At 47.8% G+C, this 26,555-nt stretch overlaps 1 protein-coding gene across 6 annotated transcripts in view; it reads right to left on the bottom strand.

Annotated features, from left to right (window-relative positions):
- The window catches only part of KDM2A (lysine demethylase 2A), a 1,348,567-nt gene that overhangs the window by 965,559 nt on the left and 356,453 nt on the right, over window positions 1-26,555 (bottom strand). The gene's annotated exons all lie outside the window — the stretch shown is intronic.

Genomic DNA, 26,555 nt, shown 5'->3' with positions numbered 1-26,555 from the left:
ACTCCACCTCCGGAGAGGTGTCCAGTCCACTGGCATCATGCAGTGACTGTCTCAAATCGTCAAACTGACTATGGCCCGAGACAATTTCATCTAGAACCTGACTAGGAACCAGGCCATCAGAATCCTCATCAGCCTCTGAAATATAGTCCAGGTGGCGAAAAGAAGGCACCCAGAGCCTTCCTAGAGGGTTCTCCCGTGCCACGGGGTACCTCCGACACAGAAGGCGTCGATGGAGTCGAGCGAACCGGCGCCGGCGTCGAGAGAACCGGCGTCGAGGAAATCGGCGTCGACGTCAGATGCAGCGCCTCCAGCAACGGCGGCGTCGACACAGCCCTCGAAGTCGGAGCCCCGAGCGTGTCCCTCGACGACCTGAGCGTCGACGGCTTCGACGACTTCCTCGTAGCCGGAGCCTCGAGAAAGCCTGTCGACGCCCTCGACGCCTCAGACGTCGATGTCTTCCTCGAAGACCTCAAAGGTGCATGCGGTCTCGAACGCGTCGAGGACCGGGACCTGGAACGGGTACGTCGAGAACGAGTCTCCTTGTCCGAACGGGACCTCTCCCGTGACTCGTGCCGACCACTCTTGCGAGCGGTGTCTCTCGACCTCTCACGACCGACCCCACTCGGGGGCGCGGACGGCATAGTACCCTGCGACTCAAGAATCGCCAGCATTTTCTTCCCGAAGGAAGCCCATTCCTCCGGCGTCGCACGGCTGGTGGGGTAAGCGACGTGCCGGGCAGAGTCCTCCGAAGAGGACCTGGAAGACGACCGGTGTCGGTGCTTCCGAGAATGCCTCGAAGAGGCTGAGGAGTGGCAAAACCGACTCCTAGAAGGAGACCCACGAGACTTCCGACGATGCCGCAGAGAGTCACCCCTCGAATCATCCGTCGAAAGCCCCACAGACTTCGACTTCCTGGGCTTGGACACCAGACCTACCGACAACTTCTTCTTACGTTCGCGTAAGGCTTTGGACGTGAGCGACTGGCAGTCGATACAGTCATCCGTGTCGTGGGCCTCCCCGAGGCACCAGAGGCAGGCGTCGTGCGAGTCCGTCACCGACATCTTGGACCCACACTGCCCGCACTTCTTGAAACCCGGACGTGAGGTCGAAGACTAAGTAGAAGAGATCTTCACACAAAGGATTTTCACAAAACTAACAGGTTCGAAGAACCGAGAAGAACAGAACTCTAAGAGTTGAGGCGTGAACCGAGAATCACGAAGCAACACGTTCGCAGAAAAAACGGAACTGAGGCTACGGGCGTCGTGCGTCCTACTTATCACATCGGATGACGTCGGACGTCGAAGGAGGTCCTCGACGACGGCGCATCGACGTCATCGACGCAGGACGCAGAAAAAAGTTTCCGAAGCAGCACAGCTGTGGTGATTACATGTCATAGATATGGAATACGTCGGAGGACCCAATCCCCTCGAAATATATTTTAAAAAGAATATTCAAATGTAAAATGGTTTCCAGGTGTGGAGAACTATAACCCATGCCAAGAGTTTTTCAGACAAGCAAGAGGGGCTAATTCATTTGCAGACAGTTTTTGGCAGCATCTCGCAGTGAGATAATGAGGTTTGTTAGGTTAAAAAGGGAATTGGCATAGGAATCGGACAAGATTGAGATAAGGTCAGGCAATTAATAGAAGCTTAAATACATTGATCTATGTTCTTATGGAAGAAGGTGACAAATGTGTCATACAAACTACTTTGAGAGACCAGCTGGCACTATAATATAAGAGTATATATATTTTCCAATAGTGTTAAGCACCAGACAATTTAGCATAAACTCAGAAGAAAAGATAAGGAGCAGATATTGATTCATGGAGATTTCTTGGCTCATTGTTGTTCCCAGCCAAGTCTAAAACAGGCATATTAATTTTGTGCATCACAGAAAATGATGGATGCCAGATATGCCAATGTAAAATAGATGTGCATGTGATAAAGGTATCCAATTGTAATGAAAGGGTGCTTGCCCTCTGACTAATGTGGCCTATCAGTATTCAAACAGTGGTCCTGTCAAGCAGAACAAATTCAAATTCATGCATGAGTGTAAGACAGACTACAGAGGAAAAGAACGCAGAGAAGGACTCGACAGAACAAAACATCTAGAGAAATGTGTTTAAAAATGTGGCCTATCAGAGCATACCATTTTACAAGGTGTTAATTAGCATACACGTGTTGCGTAATCTTAGAACATCTATAAAGATGGGTTGGAGGCAAAAATGCATGAGTGTGCCCTGTCATTGCAGGAATAAAAACATGTTGAAAACTCCCAGGCGTCAGATTTTTCCTGCCTCTGCCTGAAGGATGAGAATCCGAGGATGTCTGATGGCGGTGGGGGAGAGAAAGACCCCCTGTACGGACCCAAGTCACAATGGTTGATCAATGGATCTCAAATCTTCAATCCCGTCATTGACAAGTACCTGATAAGCTTGCTCTAACCCAAAAGCGCATGAAAGCATTTTCCGATAGGCACAGGAAGGATGCTCCCTGCCTTTGCAGTGGGTGACCTCCTATGGCAGGCTCTAAGAGCCTTCCTCAGCATTTAATACCTTCTAAACCTGCTCCAAGATACTTTGGACCTTTTCAAATCTGCCAGTGGGTAAATGCTGTGGCCTTTCATTTGGGGTTACCTGCTACTTGGAAGAGAGTCTACCTCGTTTTTCACGTTTCCCTTCTTCAACCTTATGGGGGGAAACCTAAAGACCATTTTGCTACAGCCAGGCCACCCTCTACACTGGTGAACGGTGAAAAAGAGTATGAAGTCGAGGATATCTGTGATTCACAGTATCGAAGGGGTGTTCTTCAAAACCTATTGCACTGGAAGGCATATGCCCCTTGTGATAGAACGTGGGAACCTGCTCATCTTCACCGGATCTGGTACGAAGATTCCATCGTCTCAAAACCTTTAATCCTGGTTTCGGACGCGTGTGGAGGGGGAATGCTGTCATGCATGGCCGCGCTCAGCGCTTCAGCCATACTCTGAGGCCCCGTTACCTTGATTTTGGAAAATGCTGGTAACGGGCTAGTTGTTTCGGCTGAAGCAGAACGCTGAGTGCATAACGACTTCGCGTCACTTTCTGGTTAGCTGCCGGCCAGAGCCTTGAATCCATGCGTTGCAACTTTTCAATGATTTGCATTGGTGCATTGGATTCGGTCTTTGTGCTGTTTTGGCTTCTTCAGCTGGTTTTGATGCTCCTGCTACGTAGCTCTTGCTCTTTGGTAGCGTAAATCCTCAAGTTCTTTTCTGCTTCTGTCCTTTTCGTTGTATGATTAACTGTCTTGGTTATTCACTTTTTTCACCTCCTGCCATCTTCCTGAAAAGCTAGTCTGCACCTGCCTCCGCTCAACTCCAGCTACGCAGACTATAGACCTCTTGTTTCAAGACATCTTTGGAGGGGTTTTATTCCCCAGAGGGTTTGCGTATGGAAGAGGCCTTCCTGATCACCTCTTGTTTTCGACTGGGGAACCAGACTGGTCTCTTTCAAAGACAGACCTTACACCTCTTAGACTGCAGAACGTACTTACGTCTGACATTCCTGACACTGTAATTCATGTATGCTTTTAATGGATGTGATTGGCACTAAAACATACTTTGAAAATGGGATACATCCGAGAGCATGTGTGTACTGGTTCAAAAGATGGAAGCATCAGTGTGTGTAATTCAAGCCCATTGGGCACTGGCTTGTATATGGGGTGGATGTAATGTCTTTATCCAATCTATAAAAGCTCTTAATACCAGGACCATCCAACAAAATGTTCTGCTGTGATGTGGTGTAAACTTTTAAGGATGATAGATTGACTAAGTGGACTGACCTGCTTGTGTCCATGGCCGGTGATAAATTATGTGAAAGGCAGAACATGCATTCAAGGAAGGTATTCCATATAAATACTCATGCCTCCTGGTTTATGTCAGGAGTGGAAGAAAGCCTTACATGGGGCAATCATGGGTGGGGCTCGTCTAGCCGGTCAGAAATTCTAACTAAAAAAGGATTATATATATCATTAGTGAAATGGAAGAAACAGGATTTAATAGAAAAACAATGGAAAATTCTAGCCCAACCAGTGAATCTCCAACCAACATTAGCCAACATTAGCTATTCTGGAAACTGGTTGCTAAGGGCGTTGAAAAGAAGGAGTACACCTAGGGAGGAACAATCCATGGTAACAGGTTGATGTCTCTCTTCCAGAAGATCGTTTATGGGGAGCACGGGGGAAGGACCAACTCCAGCTCACCTGCACTAATAGCAAGATCATGGCATTCTAAGTTTAACCAGATGAAGAAGGGAAAAGCTGCTGGCCTGGACGGAAAGACATCTGACATTTTTGTGGGGTTCTCCAAATGGTGGGCTCCGATCGCTGTGTAAACAATTTGGGACAATTGTGAAGGCCTCCAAGTTCCCGACACTCTGGAGATGTGGAATAATAGTCCCAATATTTAAAAACACTGACATAAACGACGCCCACTGCTACAAGCCAATCTCACTTCAGGACATCACATCAAAAATGTATTCTAAGTGACTTTCAGTTAGGCTGGAAGAATGGGCAGCTGGGAACAACATTTTACACCAAACAGACTGGATTTAGGCACGGCTTTCAGACCATCGATCACTGCTTTACCTCAAGTACAATTGTAGACAAATATTGCAGGGTGAGCAGAGGCTCCGTTTATGGGGCATTCCTGGATTTGGAAAAATATTTAACTCCATTGGCAGGTGAACTATGTGGCGCAAGATGGATGCAATTGGGATACTGCCAGGACGTTAAGAATAGCTGCAATAGATTATAGATTAATACATTACCCGCAACGTGCCGCCTCAACCACTTACATCTGCGTACAACAGTAAATTGCCTCCACATTACGTGAAATCGGTCCTGTAACGTGCCTGATTGTCGATCAGACTGACCAGGTATCAATAATTTTCTCCTGCCTATACTAACAAAGTCACATTTAGACAGTTTACGGATCTGCTCTAGTAACTAGCCATTGTCTTCTTATATTTGACCATGGTAGCATAGCTGTATCTAATTTGTGTGAGAACCTGCTCGATTATTGCCCATAGTAGTAAAGTTGCATTTAGACTGCCCAAGAATCTGCTATACTTTGGATTACGTTAGCAAAACTGTATTTAGATTGTCTGAGAACCTGCTTGATTATTGCTAGAACAACAAAATTGCATTCAGATTGCTCGAGTACTTGCCTTATTCTGGCCTTTAGCAGTAAAGTCACAGACTGTATGAGACCTGCTTTACAGTTGACCCAATAGAATACCTGATACTCACATCATAGTTGGACCCGTTTGTCATGCTCAGCTTTGACTAACGCTACCCTCCTAGCTCGCTAGACACCTATACGACCACTATGTATCTGCCACCTTTCTACACTGTCTTACTCAGAACTATCCTCAACCTGATCACCTTACAAGACTTTAACATACCTCAGCAACAGAACCAATCACCATTGGTAAGAGTACCCTTTGAGCTCTCCAACATGGCCACCGAACCTTGCAGCCTCCAACTAAGAAACTTTAAACTTCGTAGGTACACCATCCCAAGAATCTACGATCCCCTAACTAATGCCCACATTACCACTAATTGCCTAAGGGATACTATGCCCACCTACAAGGACAATAATGACCAAAACCAACACCCACTCCAGCTCAACTGCAGACTCTTTAGAGACACCACTTCCTCCTCCAACTGCAAATACAAAGTTCAATCGCCTTCCGATCTACCGACCCAACCGGGAATAAAGGGCTCTTTAATAAATGCCCGCTCTATGATAGCCCATGCCACCGATATATCTGATCTAATACAAAATGAAAACAGACCTCGTAGTCATCACCGAATCCTGGCTTCACCATGCAGCTTGCCCAGCAATTATGCTTGCCACTCCAGACAACTACACTCTTATAAGACTGGATCGTACCACATCTAGAGGCGGAGGCCTTGCCATAATTGTTAAAAATAACCCAACGCTAAGACTCTCCACACATCAAAATACTAACTCTTGTGAATCTCTCGCGGCCAAACTCACCATCGCCAACAATCAAACTATCACCATTCATCTAATATATCAACCTCCAGGCCCGTTAGGCTCTATTGAGGAAGATCTCATGCACCTACTATCTGACAACTTAAACTCTTCACAATGCATAATACTAGGAGACTTTAACCTTGGATATAGCAACTCTCTAGACTTGAATGCCATAGTAATTAACAACTCCCTCGAGGAACTAGGATTCACCCAAAAGATCACAGAACCCACCCATACTAATACTAAAGGAAGGACCCTAGTTTGGATTGCTGAACACAACTGCCATACATCCATTACTTCCATAAGGCCCCAGCCCTGGTCGGACCACTACCTGATATCCTTCACTATAGAAGCCATACCCCCCACGAACACTAGTAAGATAGCTCCTGCCGCGCCTACTATAAACAAAAGAAACATTACTCCGGAAAATCTCATCCCCCTCATCCCCCCTACTCTAAACTCTATCTCAGACCTGACTGACCCAGCCACCATGGTACAAGTGTACAATGAAGTGATGCTTGCATCACTAGACGCCATTGCACCGCTGAAGGTCAGAAAGAGCAAACCTCATCAACACCTAAACACCTGGTTTACACCTCATCTGAAAGCCATTAGACAAGAAAAACGTCTAAGTGAAAAAATATGGAGATCAGACCCCTCGGACCTTAACAAAAATAATTTAATCAAACTTTCCACCCTCTACAAAAAGGAAATCATCCAAGCCAAACAAACCTCCTACAACACCTGAATCTCTCAAGCTAAATCGAATACCAAAGAATTATTCGCCATCCTAAAAGAAGTAGAATCCCCTATTCAAGATCCTGACTCCGATCTAAAGGATAAAAACTGGTGCACGAGTATACAGAATGCTCTGGCCAACAAGATAACAACGCTTCAGGTGAAGATTAATAATAAAAAAGATACCATTACTACATCTAAGACTGACATCCATGTTACTACCACTAAGACCGACACTAACTTCCCATCTCCACCCATACCCCTAGCCCCAGCTTCCACTTTCGCAAAGTATCCACCAAAGAAGTTGAGAAAGTTATCCTCTCTATCAAACCGTCTAACTGCCATGGCGACCCTTGCCCAGCCGAAATTATAAAAGACGCTTCCCGCAAACTCTCCCCTTTCATAACCTAACTCATAAACGCCTCAGTCACATCAGGTACCATACCCAGTAACCTTAAACACTCCTGGGCCCTCCCCCTCCTTAAAAAACAAACCTTTGACCCTGCTATCCCAACCAACTACCGCCGGTGTCCGGTCAAATGGTCGAAAATAAAAGATCGAATGACCATTTGATCGAAAGTCAAATGGTCGGAAAAAAAATGGTCGAATTTTTGTATTTATTTATATATTTTTTTAGTTTTGTTTGGTAAAAAAAAATATAGAAAAAGGGGGGTTTGGGGGAACCCCCCATAAAAAAATAAATAAAAATAAAATAAAATCGACCATTTGACTCTCGATCAAATGGCATTCAATCATTTGGTTTTCGACCAAATGACCTACAACCACTACCGCCTCATAACCACAGTGCCATTCCTCCTCAAAATCTTGGATAAAGTAGCATACCTACAAATTCAGCACCACCTGGAATAAAATCACCTCCTAGGAGTTTGTCAGTCTGAATTCAGACCTCAGCATGGTACGGAGACTGCACTGTTAGACCTCAAGCCACAAATAGATACACTAAGAGATAAAGGCAGCACAGCACTTCTACTACTCCTTGACCTATCAGCTGCATTCAACTTGGTAGACCACTCAATACTTTGCAACCACCTGGCCTCCGCGGCCTGCTTCTCCCAGGAAGCAGTCGCATGGACCCAGTCCTTCCTTGATAATAGGACAATGCGAGTCTTCTCGCCCCTAGCAGCTGCAGATCCCACACCTATCTCATGCAGTGTACCCCAAGGCTCCTGCGTTTCTCCCACTCTGTACAACATCTTCACAAAGCACCTTTTCGATTATCTAGATGGTCTAGGTATCACCTACACTAATTATGCTGCTGATACACAGCTCCTCATCCCGCTGACGGGAGATTATGACAAGGATTTGGCCTTTGTAAACAGAGTTTACCTCATCATCCAGGCATGGATGGCCTCTCACGGTCTATGCCTGAATGATGACAAAACAGAACTCCTCCTTCTAGGTACACCATCCAACATCAAAAAACTAGGCCCTAACTACACCTCGTTCACAATTGACAACAACATCATCACTGTGGCCAAGGTAGTCAAAACACTTGGCTTCAACATAGATTCCACGCTCTCTTTTGGCAAACAAGTAAATGTTTTGGCCTCAGCCACTTCCTATACTTGCAAGCTTATCAGAGCAGCCAAGCCCTTCCTCTCTCCCAACAACTGCATCATCTTAGCGCAAGCCTTAATCTTATCCAAACTGGATTATTGCAACGCCTTATATATTGGCAGTAATAAATATCATTTCTAAAATTCAGACTCTTCAAAAAATCCCTTAAGAACTGCCCTAGGTCTCCCTAAAAAGGCCCATATATCTGACCTTAGGAGATCCGTCAACTGGCTACCCACAAAAGATAAAATCTTCCTCAAACAAAACTGCATCCCTGACACACAAATGCCTCAACCACGCAGCCCCACAATACCTCACAGACAGATTTAATAGACAAACAGCCTCTCGCCCACTAAGAAAGGCTAATTCCAACCTCTTATTAGTTCCCTCCCCCCTGCTTTAAGGGAAGATCTACCTTACCTACAATTCAGATCCAGTCTCATCCAATGGTTAAAGGAACAGGACGTCTGACCATACCTCACATGTATTCATCCTGTACCTACTGTATATATGAGACCATACTGCCTTTGTTATATTTATGTATGGCATACTGATTTATGCCATACACTGCATATTTTCTTTTCGCCATGCCGGTTTAATTTTTACAGCACTGTAACCATAGCTGTACCTATCCTTGTATACTGTGTAACCTAAGCTTAACAACCCTCTTATGCTTTTGCGCCCGAATACCTCTGGGTCTGGTACGCAATATAAATAATAGAACAAACAAATAGTCAAAATTTGTTACATGACACCACGACAGGGATGAGGAATGGCGGACCATGAGTAAATACACCATATTTTGAGACCAACAAGGGGGCAAAGCAGGGCTGTTCCCGCACCCCCTTGCTGTTTATCCTTTTTGTCAGATCTTGAGGTCCAGAAAGAGGGTGGTTTCAGATGCGTTCAGAATTAAATATTTGCCTTCCCTGGCAACATCCTTTGAGATGAAGAACTTTACAAGCCCGGGACCCATCGGTAAAATTAATTCCCCTACAGCAGTGGTTGGGGGCTGGCCCACCCGAGGGTGGGAGCTCAAAGGATGGGCGTACACATAAGAGGAGCAACATTTTTTTTCCGAGCACTGTACGTACTCGCGAACATCGATTCACACAAAAAAAAGTACAGGTAGGACTTCTTGGTTAAGTAAAGAGGATACTGGTTAGTAGCCTATGATGCCCTCCAACTGTCCAAGTAGTGGTGTTCTGTCCCTAGATTTCAGTGGTGTGCCACCTATCTAGGGTCAGTGGATCAGGGCTGTCACAAGATGTGGTGAGGCCCGGGGCAAAACATTTGGTGAGGCCCCCTTACAATATTTTACACTGGACCAGCGGCGGCACCTAGGCAAACAGGAGACTCGAGAAATCTCTCCTTGAGTTTGTGTGCAGGATCCCAATTATGGTTTATTACTAAAACTGCAAATCAACTACAGCAAAGTTAGATTTCTCTAATGAATAAAGGTTTATGCCAGACTAGGAACAAGTTACTTACCTGTAACTGTTGTTCTCCAGCATGGGTCTGGCATGGATTCACATGCTCATGAATATTCCCCGTCGTCAGGCTGGGAATCCTCGGTAAAGAAAAAACCAGTATCAGTTTCGTTTCTGATCTGTCTTTCGTAGTAATAACCAATCACTGGTCTCTGCGTCACACTGACCACAGCCAATGAGTGCCCTCTACCTAAGCACCGCCTCTGGCAGCCATCTTCAGATTTGGAAGCACGTGAAGTGGCAGTATGACCAAGTGAAGAGCCGCAGAGGGGTAGGCGGGAGGGTTCGCATGTGAATCCATGCCAGACCCATGCTGGAGAACAACAGTTACAGGTAAGTAACTTGTTCCTTCTCCAGCATGGGGTCTGGCATGGATTCACATGCTCATGAATAAAGAATACATAGCAGTACACACATGCACAACCACGGGAGGTGGCAAAGGCTCAACATTAAGCATCACATCAACTCAACATTAAGCATCTTACCTCCTCACCAGGCTCACCTCAGGCGAACAGGTTGCGCAGCACTGCTTGGCCGACCCTGGACTCCTCCCTGGAATCCTGGTCGACGCAGTAGAATTTCGTGAAGGTGTGCGTCGACCTCCACGTAGCAGCCCTGCATATGTCCAGCAGGGGCACACCAGATAGGAACGCCGTGGTAGCTGCGATCGCTCTGGTGGAATGGGCTCTCGGACGGCCAGGCAGCGGTCGGTTTGCCAACCGGTGACAGCACATGATACAGCCGGAGAGCCATCTGGAGATGGAAGCCTTCGAGAGAGCCTTCCCCTGATTGACAGGTCCAAAGTTCACAAAGAGTTGTGACGTCTTCCGAAAACCCTTCGTGCGGTCCACGTAGAACTTCAGCGCTCTAGCTACATCCAGCGAGTGCAAAGTCCTCTCAGCCGGCGACGAAGGCGACGGGAAGAACACAGGTAACACCAAGGGTTCGTTGAGATGGAAGTCCGACGGTACCTTGGGCATGAAGGAGGGGTGCGTCCTGAGCACTACCCTCGTGTCGTGGAAAGTCAAGTACGGGGCCTTGCAGGAAAGGGCCTGGATCTCTCCCACTCGTCGTGCGGAGGTGATGGCCACAAGAAAAGCTGTTTTCCACGATAGAAACTTCAACGGGGCCGAGTGCAGAGGCTCGAACGGAGGTCCCATGAGCTTGGTCAGCACCACGTTGAGCTCCCACGCCGGGGCCGGAGCCTTCACCGGCGGGAACGATCTGAACAGTCCCTTCATGAACTCTTTCACCAGACGATGAGACCACAAGGACGTCCGCCCCGTGGTTCTGGTGTATCGGGAGATCGCAGCAAGATGAATCTTGATGGACGCGTGTGCCAGACCAGCTTTGGCCAGCGTCAACAGGTACGGCAGTACTTGGGGAGCCGTAATCCGTAGAGGGTTAATCTTCTGTGCGTGGCACCAGACAGAGAACCTCTTCCATTTGTGTCCGTAGCATTTAAGAGTCGAGGACGCCCTGGCCTTTGCAAGAACCTCTCTGCAATCGGCCGGTATGTCGTATCCTCCAAACTCTAGCGCTGCAGGAGCCAGGCCTGCAAGTTCAGCGACTTCGGGTCGTGGTGGAGGATGGCGCCTCCTTCCCTGGAGAGTAGATCCGCGTCCGCCGGCAGCTTGATCGGCGGGGACGCTGACAAGTCCAGAAGGTCCGGGAACCATATCTGCCTCGGCCACGCAGGTGCGACGAGGATCATCCTGCACCGTGACCTCTTGAGCTGGTTGACGAGCCGGATTAGCAGAGGCAAGGGAGGGAACGCGTAGAGGAACAGGCCCTCCCAGGGGAACGAGAAAGCATCGCCCATGCTCCTCGTCTGGGGAAACCTGCTGGCGAACCTCCGGCACTTGGTGTTCGTCGCCGTCGCGAACAGGTCGATCTGGGGTGTGCCCCACCGTCGGAAGAGGCGATCCACCAGATCCTGCCGTAGTTCCCACTCGTGGCACGAGCGCAGCTCCCTGCTGAGTGAGTCGGCGATGGTGTTTTTTATCCCTGCCAGATGAAACGGCACCAGAAAAATCCCTTGGGCAACGGCCCAATGCCACAGGTCCTGCGCCTCCTTGGACAGCGCTGGGGACCTTGTTCCGCCCTGTTTCCTGATGTAAAACATGGTGGTGGTGTTGTCGGTGAAGATCCTCACCACCTTGCCCTTGAGGGACGGAAGGAAGGACCTGAGGGCCCAAAACACTGCACGGAGCTCCAGGACGTTGATATGCAGGGACTTCTCCGTCGGGAGCCAGAGTCCCCTTGCGTGCAGATTTTCGGTGTGCGCTCCCCACCCTTCCAGGGAGGCATCCGTGGTCACAGTCTCCTGGTGGGCTGGGGTCTGGAAGTCCATGCCCGCCGTCAGATGCGCGCGGGTGCCCCACCACCGTATCGCTCGTCGGAAACTCTCGTCGAGCTTGATCCTTTCCTCGAAGCTGCCCGTCGTCTGGATCCAGCGCGCATCCAGGAATTCTTGCAACGGGCGCATCCGGAGCCTGCACATGGGAATGAGGTAGATGCAGGAAGACATCATCCCGAGGAGGGACTTGATGGACCTCACTTTGGCCGCGTCGGCCACCAACATCCGTTGCACCTTGCCCAAGATGGTCCTGGTCCTCTCCTCCGACGGGGAGGCCAGAAGGGACACTGTGTCGAGCCTGGCTCCCAGAAACAGTGCGACTTGCGCGGGCACCAGGTGGGATTTGGCGTAGTTCACGGAGAATCCCAGGTCCGTGAGGAGTTGGACGGTCCTTGCCGTGTGGACCACGGCGAGCTCCCTCGTCTTGGCGCGGATGAGCCAGTCGTCCAGGTAGGGGTAGACGTGAATCCCCTCGCGGCGCAGCTGCGCCGCCACCGGTGCGAGGCACTTGGTGAATACCCTGGGTGCCGACCGTAGTCCGAAGGGAAGGGCTTTGAACTGGTAATGACGCCCTTGGACCACGAATCTGAGGAATTTGCGGTGCCCCTTTAGGATGGGAATGTGGAAGTAGGCATCCTCCAAATCCAACGACGATAGGAAGTCTCCTTCCTCCAGCTGACCCAGGATGTGCTGGAGGGTGACCATCCGGAACTTCTGCGCCTTGATGAACTTGTTCAGACGTCGCAGGTCTAGGATGGGGCGCCATCCTCCCGTCTTCTTCTTCACGAGGAAGTATCTCGAGTAGACTCCGGAGCCCCGAAGCCTCTTTGGGACGAGTTCGATGGCGCCCTTTCTGAGCATCGCCTTTACCTCCAGGAGAAGTTGAGGGACGTGAAGTTCTTTCCTGGCCACGGGGGGGGACGCGCGGGCACCTTCTTTGAAACTCGAGCGCGTGGCTCCGGGCCAGGGCGTCCAGCACCCAACGGTCGGTGGAGATGGACTCCCACACGCTGACGAAGCCCGCCAGCCGGCCTCCCACCGGGGTGCTTCGGTGGGGGCCCGACCCCACGGCCGGTTCAATCCTGCTTGGACGCGGCCTTGCCGCCTTGACCTCCTTGGCGACGACGGCGGGGTCCGCTAGACTTGCCTCGTCCTCTGTAGGCCTCTTGCGACGACGAGCGGGCCGCTTGACGGTAGGAAGCGAAACCGCCGCCGGAACCTTTGGAGGCGCCCTTGCCTCCGCCGCTCCGAAAGGGCGTCCGTCGTTGCAGGACTCCAAGGGCCCGGGCCGTCTCAGTATCCGCCTTGATGGCCTGAAGGGAATCGTCCACTGTCTTCCCAAACAGGTTGTTCCCGTCGAAGGGCATGTCCAGGACTCTGGTCTGGACGTCCTGCCGGAAGTCCGTAGCTTTGAGCCATCCACGACGTCGAAGGCAAACGCCGTTGCCCAGCTGGCGGAACCCGGTGTCGGCGATGTCCGTCGCCACGGTGATGGCGTGGTCCGAGGCCACCTCACCTTCCTGCAGGATCTCAAGGGCCTCCGCCCTCTTGTCGTCCGGCAGAAAATCCAGCAGGGGAGCTATCTTGTACCAGAGCTCCCTGTCGTAGCGGGCCACGATAGCCAAGGCGTTGGCCGCTTTAATCGTCGTCGCTGCCGACGAGATGACTCTACGTCCCATAGCATCCAATTTCTTTCCCTCGCCGTCCGGCGGGGAAGTCGATGTGGAGGCCGCACCCCCCCCCCCGCTTTCTTCCTGGCTGCCGCGGAGACGACGGAGTCCGGGGTAGGCTGCGCCCGGAGGCATAGGGGGGCCGTGTCCGGGACCCGGTACTTTTTCTCGTACCGGTCTCTTCTAGCTGGCGTCGTGGAAGGGTTCTTGAGGAGGGAAAGGCCCTCATCCCAAATGTCGTCCAACAGAGGCACTGCGAGGACCGTCTTCCTCTTGGCCTCGCGCCGCTGATAAAGGAAGCCTTCCTTTTTCTTCTCCTCAGGGCAGAGTTGGAAAAGCTCGGAAGCCCTGGAGATCATGGAGTGGAAAGATCCGATCTCGTCGGGCGGAGAAGCCCTGGTGGGAGGCGACGACGGAAAATCCTCGTCGTATGCCTCGTCGTCCGTACCCGTCGCTGCCGTGTCAGTCCCCGTATCATCCCCTCGGGTGGACAGGGAGGAGGGCTGGAAGGGGCGCGACGGTTGAAAAGGAGGTGGTGGATGGATCCTTCTTTTCTTGGTAGGGGGAACACCAGAAGGTCCCGGTTCTGGATCCCCCGACGGGAGAGGTTCCTCCGTCGGTAACGGTAGCCTCGTCCTTATCTCGGAGCATAAGGACTGTATGGCCAACAAAATGGCCGCCGAGTTGTCTTGCGGCGCTGGCAGAGGGGAATCCGACGGGCGAGCAGGGGCCCCGTCGGTATCCTCGACGATGTCGTCGTCGTCACCTGCGTCGGGGTCCATTCCGACGGGCTGGCCTTCTTCCACGCCTAGGCCGTGGCTTAAGACCTCGATCAGCTCCTCTTCTGAGGTTGAGGCCGAATCTCCGACGACGCCCTGCCCCCCCTTCTTCTTCCCCACGGAGGGTTTCACGGGGGTCCTATCGATGGGCACAAAGGAAGACTCCCTCCGAGGAGGCAGGGAGATTCTGGGCCCTGAGGTCGCCACCACTGGTGCAGCCACCACAGGCTGAGCCAGGGCCGCCGCGACCGTTTCGATAGAGGGCTTGGTCGGATGGATCAAGGCCTTCACCACCTTAGGTGCGCTCACCGCCTTATCCTTGAGGGAGGGGGCACTGCCACGCTCCTCCTCTGCCTTAGAGCTCGACCGGGGCCTCTCCAGGAGCTTCGCCGGGTGCTCGGCCTTCCTCTTACCCGACCCAGAGCGTTGGCTCGTGGTTGATGGTGCCGGGGAGGGTGCGCCCTGCCTGGCGCCCGTAGAGCCCGACCGTTCGGCGCTCCCGGTGCCAGCGGACTCGCGGTGCTTGGCCTTATGTTGGGCCCCCGTCGCCGGGGCGCCCTCAAAGGTCTTAGAAGACCGCTCGGATTTCTTCTTCTTCTCGCCAGACGGGCTCTTACCCTCCAGCCAGTTGGCGAGACGTTGATGGCGGTCCTTCATGGTCCGTTCCGACATGTTGCCGCAAAACGCACAGTCCTTCTCCACGTGCGTCTTGTCCTCATGAAGGCAGTAAAGGCAGAAAGAGTGTTCGTCCTCCTTGAAGACGTTCTGCAGCTGGCATCCAGGGCAGACCCTGAACAGCTTTCCGGGCGTCGAGCTTCCCTTCTCCTGGGCCATCTCCGAGACCGGGCCTGAGAAGCTTCTGGATTCCTCCGAAGTGTAGCTCGACGAAATCTTCACCCTTGAGGGGCACAGATGAATCCGACACGGGTCCCCGTTGATCGGATGTAGGATCGGTGGAGCTTGAGGCTCTTTTGACCAAAAGAATCGAAGTTTTTTGTGAAAAAAGCGCGAAAAATAGCACTAACGCTCGAGAGCAATAGCACGAGGATCCCAACACATGAACGTGCGGTAAAAATCTGAAGATGGCTGCCAGAGGCGGTGCTTAGGTAGAGGGCAGTCATTGGCTGTGGTCAGTGTGACGCAGAGACCAGTGATTGGTTATTACTACGAAAGACAGATCAGAAACGAAACTGATACTGGTTTTTTCTTTACCGAGGATTCCCAGCCTGACGACGGGGAATATTCATGAGCATGTGAATCCATGCCAGACCCCATGCTGGAGAAACATTTGTATCATATGCATAAAAATATATAGGATGGCATGAGACCTCCACTCCGCCACCTCCAACTCTCTGAGGGTCAGTCACTTTTCCAAGCAATGATTTGGGGGAATATCTCTTTCTTCTGGTGGGGTCTCCCTCAGGAACTGCCTCCCTGCCTCTCTGAAACTTGAGCAGAACCATCTCCGGTTCCGGAAGCAACTCAAGACCTTTCTCTTTGCTTCTGCCTTCTCTCTTCCTCTCCCTTGCTGATCACCTGCCTGATCCATGCACTGCTTATCCTCTGAATTCGTGCCCAGGTCCCTGCCTGTCCAGTTACAATCCTGCACTGCCTCTTGGCTCTCCTGCAATTGTGGTCTGCATCTGTAACCCTACAATCCCCTCTCTTGCACTTATTCTCCACCCGTTGGCTGCACTTATGAGTACCCACACTTGCCACCCGTAGGCTGCAGTCTTGTTTCTCCTTTGTTCTTGCACTTCTCCATCCTACCCCACCCTTTGCACTTCTACCCTCCCACCTTCCCGGCTCTTGCACGATCTGAATGACACACGACCTAGTAAGATCAGTGTTTTGTCCTCATTTTTTGTTTCCCTCTCCTTGCCTTGTCGCGCCTAGAGACACTTATTTAACAGGTGGGTTATAAATGCCATATCACATCATTAAGGAGCACCCTGCCCCTATGTGTGCATTAAAACACACATCATACACTGTGACAAACGATGTACAGTGGAGGCTGGTACATTTCTGAACTTTAGGCTTAAATGTTTGTGCCAATTATGCAGGATCAACAGAGCAAAGTAAGGGAGACCAAACCAAACCAGTGTTGCTTGAGGTTGGTTCTCACTCCCAAGAAAATGTTTGAAACATTGGGTTAAAATTATGCACTTTATGGCACTTTCTTTGCAAAATTGGGTAGAAATCGATACAGTTTGCAATTGGTTTTGTATGGAAGCACATGGAAAATCCCAATAGTTGCAAATCACAAACAGCGTACAAAAAACATTTTCCAATACATTTCATGCCACCTTTCCACACAACATATGTTAGTATAAAAATATATTCATGCTTGTTATTCTCATATATGTCCATGCAGGCTGTATAAATGTGTGCCATTATTACCATGTACGGGCTCCCAGCCAGTAAAAATGCCATGCCACAGAAAGTATATCCAGGCTGACTGTGCACCATTAGTCCTAAATTCAATGTGGGTCAATTTAGCCAATTAGTATGTTTGCTTTAACCTTGATGCATAGTCCTGTGCATCAAGGGTAAAGCAAAAAGAGCATTGGCAATGCTAACAGTTTGGGCTTTCGTGTTGGCATGGGAAAGGCACTTCTGTATTGGTATTAGCTGGCCGTTGATGGTTTTAGGTGCAAAATGGTTTGAGTGCCTGAGCAGCTAATAGCAGTGCCTGGCAAATGCCTAATACTTATACACAAGCCAAAACTATTGGCGTTGCCAATGCTTGTTTTTAACAGGACTTCAGCTAAAGACACGCAGGGTGCTTTTAAATCGAGTGGTCGAAGGCAAACCTGATCAAGACATTTTTATTACACCAGTTCCGTGTTCACAACCGCAATTAAGTCATTAACTCTTAGAAGACTCCTTTTAGAAAACACTTGCAGGCACATTGAGGCCAAAGTTTGATGGCAAGGCTTGTTCAAAGCTAGTTCAGAGTTCCAATGAGGAGGTGTTTTGCGTAGAGAGGGCAGGAAGTGGTTGATAATTGGCATATTGATCAGCATGGCCATGAGAAGTCAATGTGTGGGCTAATAACTTATCAATATCTACAAGCTTTGTGTCCCTCCTCATATGCCATTTCTTCCTATCTGTACTCAATCCTGTCATTGCGATGGATCTTCCCAGATCCAGGATCTGGCAAAGAATTACTCATCAGATCTCAGATACAGCTCCACAATCTGGGAAATCTATGTGCACTATTTTTTTATTATAGAATGCTGTGGTGTGTTTGTGCTTTAAACTGTGTTGGGCAGGGATTTGAACCGTGGTCGCTAGATTCCAAAGTGAGACACTTCCCCACAAGACTACTTGAGGGTCTGAGCGGGAGCCAGGTGAAATCACTTGTCAATGTTGCACTGTACTGGAAATATTGATGTGCATTTTTTAGGTTTAAAAGGGGTGCATATTTTGAACTTTGCTGATGATAAATCCTCTGAGGGGAAGAGGCAAATGTTCATGGGGTGACTAAAATACCTACCCTACACCCTCCTAATCCTCCCATCGCTGGACCCTCTTTCACTGCGGTAGGAGGGATGCCCCAGAGAAAAAGTAAATTTCCACCTCTGTCTGTTTGCTTAATCAATAGTTTTGGCTTATTGGTGGCACACCGAATAACCCAAACAAAAAGCATGCTGTGCAGTGGCCAACACCATTGAGCAGATCGTTAAGGAGTGGCATCAGTTTCAAACATTCAGAACACAAAAACCTATCCATGCGATATCAACAGACTCACTTTGATGAAACCAAAGTCTTAACTTCTGGTCTCAGCTTTTAGATAGCCCACCTCTCCAGAGATTAGCATAGCATTATGAAAGCAAACAGCCTCTGAATTGGGGTGAAAATTACGACTAGTGGCCAAAGGGAAGGTGCAATAACCATTTGGCTTCCTAGCTGGGCTCAGGGAATTGGGAGGGGAAAAGGGAGCAGGGCTGGCTGAAAATGTTGTCAGGGCTGGTAGGGGCCCCATTTCTTTTTGATGTTTGGGGCACCCCTTGCCTTACTGATTGGAAAAATAGTCCAAGACACCCGTGGAGTGCTTAAATCAATAATGAAGTCAAAATAATGCGGCAAGGTGGTTAAAAGCTGCAGATTATCAGTAGGTTTCTGTGTCATAAGACTGCCAATATGGGGGCAACTACTTGGGGTGCCATTTCAACTGTAAAAGTCCTAAGGGCCAAATGCCATCCCTCAGTGGGGAGACGGACAGCCCAATGGGTTTATTGGCCCCCACTCATTATCCACTTTCAAAACTGTCATCCAGCCCCTGCTAGCTTGACCAACAGAGCAGTGGCCAGACGGAACAGGACACACGTTACATGGTGCCTGGGCTTAGCTGTTAACAAAGGCCCTGCAACGACTAACATAAAACATTTTACTTTTAGCACCTGCATTCATATGCATACATAGGTAATTGAAATTGTGATGTGGGGTTAGCACTTGCATGCCAGGGGAGTCAATAGAAGGGAAGTGGTGACATGAGACATTTCATTATCACAGCAGTCCTTAGGTGTGATGTTTCCGAAACGAAAGAGAGTTAGCTGCTTGTAAAATTAAAGCTTCACCAGGATAGTCTAATTCCAATGTGGAAAGATGTTAGATGCCACCACACAAGTAAGTTTGTCCCCCCCTCACAGCCTCTGAAGTTAGCGCCTCTCCCAACATTTTAAGTGTTCGTTTCTCCCCCCCCTGAAATTTTAGCTTAGGTGCACCTCCGATGCCATGAACCCACCCCTTAATGATGTGGCCCTCAGGGCGGCTACATTTAGGGGTGGGGCTGTACACACACTCACATAAATAACTTTCACCCATGCATTCATCCACCAGTTACACAACTCCTTGCATACATGCATACATAAAACCAAACACAGCATTGACACAAACAAACACCAACATGCACACATGCATCCATATACATACATACTAACAAATACACATGTATATATAGACACATTGAATTTAAAATAAAAAACAATTACCTTACCTTCATGAACCCTTCAAAAGCATCCACGCAGCCGACGCGTAGACATGCTGCCTGACAGGAGAGCACTCCTCTCTCATCAGTCAGCGTGGTCACGCTGGGCAACGTGAACACACTGACTGACAGGAGAGCACTCCTCTCTCATCAGTCAGTGTGGTCACGCTGGGCAACGTGAACACACTGACTGACAGGAGAGGAGTCCTCTCTTATCATTCAGCATGTCCACGTTGTCAGCTGAATAACGGGAGGCAGCAGAGCTCACTTCTGAGCCCATTATTTTGATGTTTGTTGCAGAGCCAAACGGCTTAGCAAAAAACAGCAAAATCATTGCAGGGGCAGCACAGTCCCCCGTCTGAATAAAAGGACACGGGTGGACTGTGCTGCCTTCTGCTTAGGAGAGGGTGCAGCGATGCCCCTAACAAGTGCGAGGCCCGGGGCAGTTTGCCCCCCCTGCACTCCCCTTGTGACGGCCCTGCAGTGGATAGAAGAAGAGGATAGCCCTATTTAGACAACCAATGTATAGCTCAAACCATGGGCTCCACAGTGAAATTACATTAATTTATCTATTTTAATTCCTATAATGCGCCACACGCCTCTGGCCCTCAGGATCACAACTAAAGACAAAACAAAACACAATACAAATAACACAGAAAAGGAAAAGAGACCAAACCCCACCGACAAGGATACTATAAAGCAGAAAAGTCAGTAACTAGCATCAAGTCAGATGAGACGCTCAACAAGTCATTGCATATGGACAAGAAGGATGGCAGGTTACTTGTACCACAACCAGCCAATGTACAGTCCGTGCCATTCTGGGCACACCACTGGTCAATCTTAACCCTTTGGATAATTTTAAGGCCTGACATTCTTACGACACCTGGCCCAGTCTTTTGACGCTGCCATGCCAATACGTTATTCAACAGGGCATCCATAGGTTCATGGCCCACGGAAGACTCTACATAGTGATGATAAAGTTTCTGAGATCCATAATGGTCTTCTTCATGCGGCCGTCAACAATTGGAGGCATAAAGGTTTTACCAATGCACAGATTTCTAGGGAGACAATATTTAGAGTTAATCTTATGTTGGATTGGTATTAAAGAGACTTGGTCGACCTCTTCTTCATTCCGCAACCTTAACAAAAGTGGTTGGGACTTGCTTTTCCAGCAGAGGTGGACATATCGGAAACCAGTACCTGCGGATAAGATCATAGTTTTTGCTGTTACACAAGCTTTTTGTCCAATAGTAGTTTCGCATTCTCCAACTCTATGTTTGTCTGACAAGAGTTATCCCCAATAGTTATACTCTTCCCAACCACAAAGTTGATTTTTCCCCAAAAGGGCCAAGCGACTCAGGGTGCACTGGGAGATTTGAAAGTTCTGATCTATAACAGTTTGAGATGTCTGGTCTTTCACTGGCTGGAATTGCATTGCCAACGTATCTAGAACATCTATCCAGTAGCAGAAATCTGTAAAGTTATTACATAAATTGAGCTCTCCGATTAGACTGTTCTTAATTGGCAGCCACTGTGTAGAACTGCTACGAAAGAATTGACAGGTTTGTTCATCTCTTGCCTCAGACAATTCAGGAAAGGATTGCACGGGACGTTCCATAATCGCTTTCTCTGTTTTTTCCAATACAGGTTGATCATGGAGTGGTTCATCTATAGACATCAAAGATGGCCTCATAGTATCAGACCCTTGAGCACAGCATTTAAGAGTCCTTCTTAAAGGGAGACACGCGCTGTTCAATATCGGTGTCGCCTCAATAAGAGATTTTCCAATTACTGTTAAGCGGACTTGCAAACAGCCGTCATCCTCGTCTGCAGAAAAACATGGGCTCAGATCCTGCAATCTTTGCTTCCTTCTGGCATTCAGTTCCATAACACCCGCTAAGCAGCTATTCTTGGGCGGTGGCGGTGGGTTGGGTCTTTGGGGGGGGGGGGGACTCATGCATATAGACATTGGTGGGGTGGGGTCTTTGCACACTTTACTAGTTTTAGCTCTTATAGTGGACGTATTGGGTGAAGGAGTCATACATATGGACACTGAAGGGGACTTTACAAGCTTTAGTAAAGCTAGTATATATTGGGCGAAGGAGTCATCATATGGATACTGGTGGGGTGGGGGCTTTACTAGCTTTAGCTCTTATAGTGGACATATTGGGCGATGGAGTCATACATATGTACTTTGGTGGGGTGGGGGCTTTACAAGCTTTACTAGCTTTAGTAAAGCTAGTATATTTTGGGTTAAGGAGTCATACATATGGACACTGGTGGGTGGGCTTTAAAAGCTTTACTAGCTTTAGCTCTTGTAGTGGACATATTCAGAGGCGTTGGAGGCGGTAAGGAGCAGAAATTAAAGCTCAATGAAATATAAGAACATTAAAAAAACAATGACAGAGAACTAAAGCGTTATCTAGTCAATTCATCTAAACCCATTCCATCGAAATGTTTCCATCTAAAAAATGTCCATCTAATGCATGTTTTTATTGGGGGGGGAGGGGAAGGGGGGAGAAAAGAAAAAAATGCATTAGATGGAAATTTTTTTGATGGAAACATTTCGATGGAATGGCATAAGATGCAATGGTTTTAGATTAAATGACCATAAACCACTTAAAACATATCTTTCTCAACAACCCTCAAAACGGTTCAACGGTGCTCTAGTGTAATGGAACCCTCCCAGCCTCACCAAATGAGTATAAGCACAAAGAAATCACAGCCAGATAAGCCGAGCCACCAGTACGCCGATGCACAGACCCAAAAGCGCCGGAAGAAAAAAGGCCACAGTAATCCAAAAAGGCAAGGCAAGCTGCAGCGCCAGGACGGCCCAGAGAAAAACGGGAGGCGCTCAGCGAGGCAATCCGTGCCCCACCAAATGGCGTAACCTGATGCACAGGGGGGCACAGAGTGTAACCCACTAAAAGCTGCAGGAGGAGGGGGGGGCAGGTTGCTACAAGCTGCCAGACTTCAGTAAAATGTGTCTTCAGTAAAATTCCAGACAATAAGACAGTGAGGGTCTGGATTAAGAGTTTAAACATGAGAAATATAATATTTTAAGGCACCTGCTTTTGTAACTCAAAACGCTGAGTTTAAAAACAAACAAAATAAGACTAGTTAGACGGTGACCATTTATTAGTCAGGCATCCCTTCTAGTATCTGGTTGAGTGGTTAAACTGAATAGTGCCACTTTCTTCAGGACCGTTACGGACTCTTATTGTTGATAAGAAGAGCACCACATGTGCAAGTTAGCACAATAAATGCATTCCCTAATCCAAAGGGCATTCACTACCTAATGTCATAGGCTTTCATTCATGTTGAATCAAGGGATGAGAAGGGTGGTCTCATCGTTTTCAGGGTATTCAATTACACCTCAGAACTTGAGTCTGTTTCATGTACAGGTTCAGACATGAGTGAACTCCAGGTTTTTTGAATGTCCGGGTGGGGTCCAGACTATTTAAAAAAGATTAAGATTACGATTTTTAATATATAAAAGGATTCAGGTGATTGCATTTAATAGAGAAATAAAAGCAATAGGCAACGTGCCTATATTTTAGAGAGCCTGGGGCCCCTGTGGACATCCTTTCTGACCCGTGGAGGTGGGGGACAACCCCTAGGTAGCGGGAGCTCCAAAACAATATTTTTACTCAAAGAGGGGCTTGTATAAAAAGGTTTGAATACCACTGTCCTACAGGAAGGAGGATGTTAATCAGTGCCCGACTGAATTTACTCCCTCTCAAGTTGGCAGAGAGATTAATCAAAATGCCTGTGTGTTATGGGGTTTGATGAAGATCTGGCGAATTCCCTTCTGATCTACCTATTCTACCGAAATGGAGAGTAATGAGTGGTAAAAGCCACACTTCATGGAGCACAATATCAGATCATGCATGGAAGCTATGTCCATGTTGTTCAACCGTGCTCACCCACGGTTCTTGTACAATAGTGAGGCTTATAGACATATCCTTAAGCATTAGAGCACACAAAGTTCAAATATAGGCAACATGTCAAGAGCCATTATTGTTAGGAAAGATTTCTTGTTTGGCCAACTATCTCTCCATATTACATGGACCCCAAAACTTTGAACTATCCTGACCTTTTCAGGGAAGTGAAACCTTCACCTTCACTCCCCTGGTCTTTTGCTCATTTTGTTATGGGGAAACGGATCAGTCCTCCAGACTATCATACTGGGAAACTAGGTTTTCCTTTTGGATTTTTTACTTTTTGGTAACTTTCAACCAGTGCACAAAGCATCTTACAATGCAGTGCAGGGGGGATATTTTTCTTTTTTAAATAAAACGCATTTTACAGCTCACAAGAAACTATTACACCAATTTAACATACGTAAGAAGTTGTGCCATAATCAACTATCTTTTGCATTCCCAAGAACCGTTTCCAATCGCCAGTTCACAGTAACATATCTGTACAGGCAGATCAGGCTTGAACTCGGTCACCTTTAAGAAACTCCCCCCTAAAATACCCCCAATTCGTTCCAAATCTCCCTCCAAACCGCCTCCCCCTCTAACATTCTGCTTTTCAATTCCAGAGAAATGTTCAGTGCTATTGTTAGAGATGAGCGATCAGCCTTACCCATAAATTAGGAGTCAAGAGCAAAGCTGTCAAGTTCAGAAGCCCCCCCCCCCCAAAGCCGAATTCTAGGATCCAGAAAAGATGGACACTAACACCAGAAGGACCAGAGATTCTAATGGAGCCATTCCACACGTACGACAACCGCGCAGTTCAATTGGGAGGCCAATTTCTGGTCCTATGGCTTCTAGTGTGGGCAGAGCGTTTAAACATTAAAAGTCCCTATATTCTTTTGATGGGTAGTTGTACATAAAGTCCCAGCTTTCCTGTTGATAAAAATAAATGATAGTTATCTATAAACAGTACTAGTCTTTTTAGATCTTCGTGGTCGTTCTTTCTGTCCAAGCGTATTATTTTCAGTTTTTCCACAAACTTACTCTCAGAGAAGTCTAGTGAGATCAAGTCCAAAGACCCCTCACACCTTTTGTGAAATGTGGACAGAAAAGCGGAATACCAGGCTGCCTTTTGAAAGGTTGTTCATGTAGGAACACAAGGAGTTGCCTTCAGCCTCCATCATTTTGGTGTGCAATGACAAACTTCTTTTTATGTATTGGGCCCACCACGATGTGAGTACCAGTTATAGTCGGATTGCACAGGTATGGACTTGGGAAAGCCCAGCACTGCCTTCTGTATTTTATCTTCCAATCGGTCCAAAAATCTTCTATTAGAGAAAGGAATCAACTTGCATCCATACAGAATCATTGCTGTCATTTTTTGCTTAAAGAGCTCAATTAACGGCAACAGAGAAAAAGCACAGTTTGTTTCGTAGCACCTTCATCACAGTAATACCAGAGCTAGTTTTCGATTGCATTCTCTCTTTTTGTAACTGTTAAATTATAGTGGAAGCATGCTCGATCCTGATCCGATTTATTTTCCATGAATAGGCCTTTGGCTTCCGCTTAGCAGAATAAGACAATACATATGATTTGCACGGGTTAATTTCCAGAGATTCCTTCCTAAATACCCCTGTACTCCAGACAGAAGTCTTTGAAGGCCTACAGGGGTGCAGTCCAAGAATAAGAGATCATCCGCGTAAGCAATGACGATAACCCTCAGATCTTCCCATCTTGGCGCATAGCCCTTCCACAATAAACAATCCTTCTACAAGTCCACTAAGAAAAGATTGAAAAGAATGGGGCAAGGACACAACCCTGGCGAAATTGTCATGAGACAGGAATAGAAGTGGACAGGTCCATCTGAGACTAATGGAATAATTCCTATAGAGTAGCTGAAACATTCTAAGAAGGCCCTGATCAATACCCCACTTCTCCAGTTTTCCCTACAGGATAGCAATGACCATGTTATCAAAGGCTGCAGTTAAATACAAAACTGCAACATAGTGATTCACCTAAAATCTCACCAATATCAGAAGTGCAAGTGGACATATACATAGCACTTACCAATGTCTCCACCCCCTTCCTGATATCTGTTTCCAGGGGGCTCAGCAAGTTCTTTCCCTGAGTCCACTTCTTTAGATCTTTCAGAATTAATTATGCAAACATTTTAGTTGAGGAATTGATTAGGGAAATTGGGTGATAATTGGCTGTATTTGTTCCCAGATATGAAAATTGGCACAATGATTCCTTTATTCCAGGCGGTAGGGCAACTGGCTCCTTCCACAATGTGGGGAAACAGTCTAAGCAGAATGTCTGCCCAACAAGGAGGCACTTTCTTTAAAGAATTGGTTTGAGACCACATCAGGTCCAGATGCTCTAGAATGATTCACTTTCTCGATTGCCATAATAATGTCAGTCCTATCAAAGTCAAATTCCCGAGTAGCATACCGCAGAGGATTATTCCTCCCTGGGTTTATTTCTCCCACACCTGGATTGAATTTTTAAACAGGCACTCTGTCCCGACCCCCTCTGATACACAACAGGACTACAGATTCGATTGTTGATTATCCGTGCCATTTAATATATGCCATATCGAGTAGGTATCTTGAGCAACAAATTTCTTAAACAAATATTAATATAATAATAATAATTATTATTATTATAAAGTTTGGTTTTCCCTAATACAAAAGGTGGAGTCTGTATGATTTAAGCCATCTACGATATCCCAGACTAATCATTTTTTCCCCCTTTGCAAGTTCTTCCACCAAGCACGTGGTTAGTCTTAATAGTTGTAGAACCGTCCTTACCTCCCTTTTCTTATCATTGATAACAAATGGTTTTCTATGGGTGGGACAAAAGGGACAATTGAAAGAGTATTTGCAACATGGCCTGACACTCCTAGTCTAGTCATCATGTGACTAGAAATAGTTGGATAAGTAAGACCAGTATTTTCTTCATCAGGAAGTCGATCACATCAGACATTCAA

The sequence above is a fragment of the Ambystoma mexicanum genome, chromosome 12, assembly GCF_040938575.1.
Source record: "Ambystoma mexicanum isolate Mex_15411 chromosome 12, UKY_AmexF1_1, whole genome shotgun sequence".
Lineage (NCBI taxonomy): Eukaryota > Metazoa > Chordata > Amphibia > Caudata > Ambystomatidae > Ambystoma > Ambystoma mexicanum.
The sequence above is the reverse complement of the archived record's forward strand: the minus strand, read 5'-3'. Positions and strand labels throughout refer to the sequence as shown.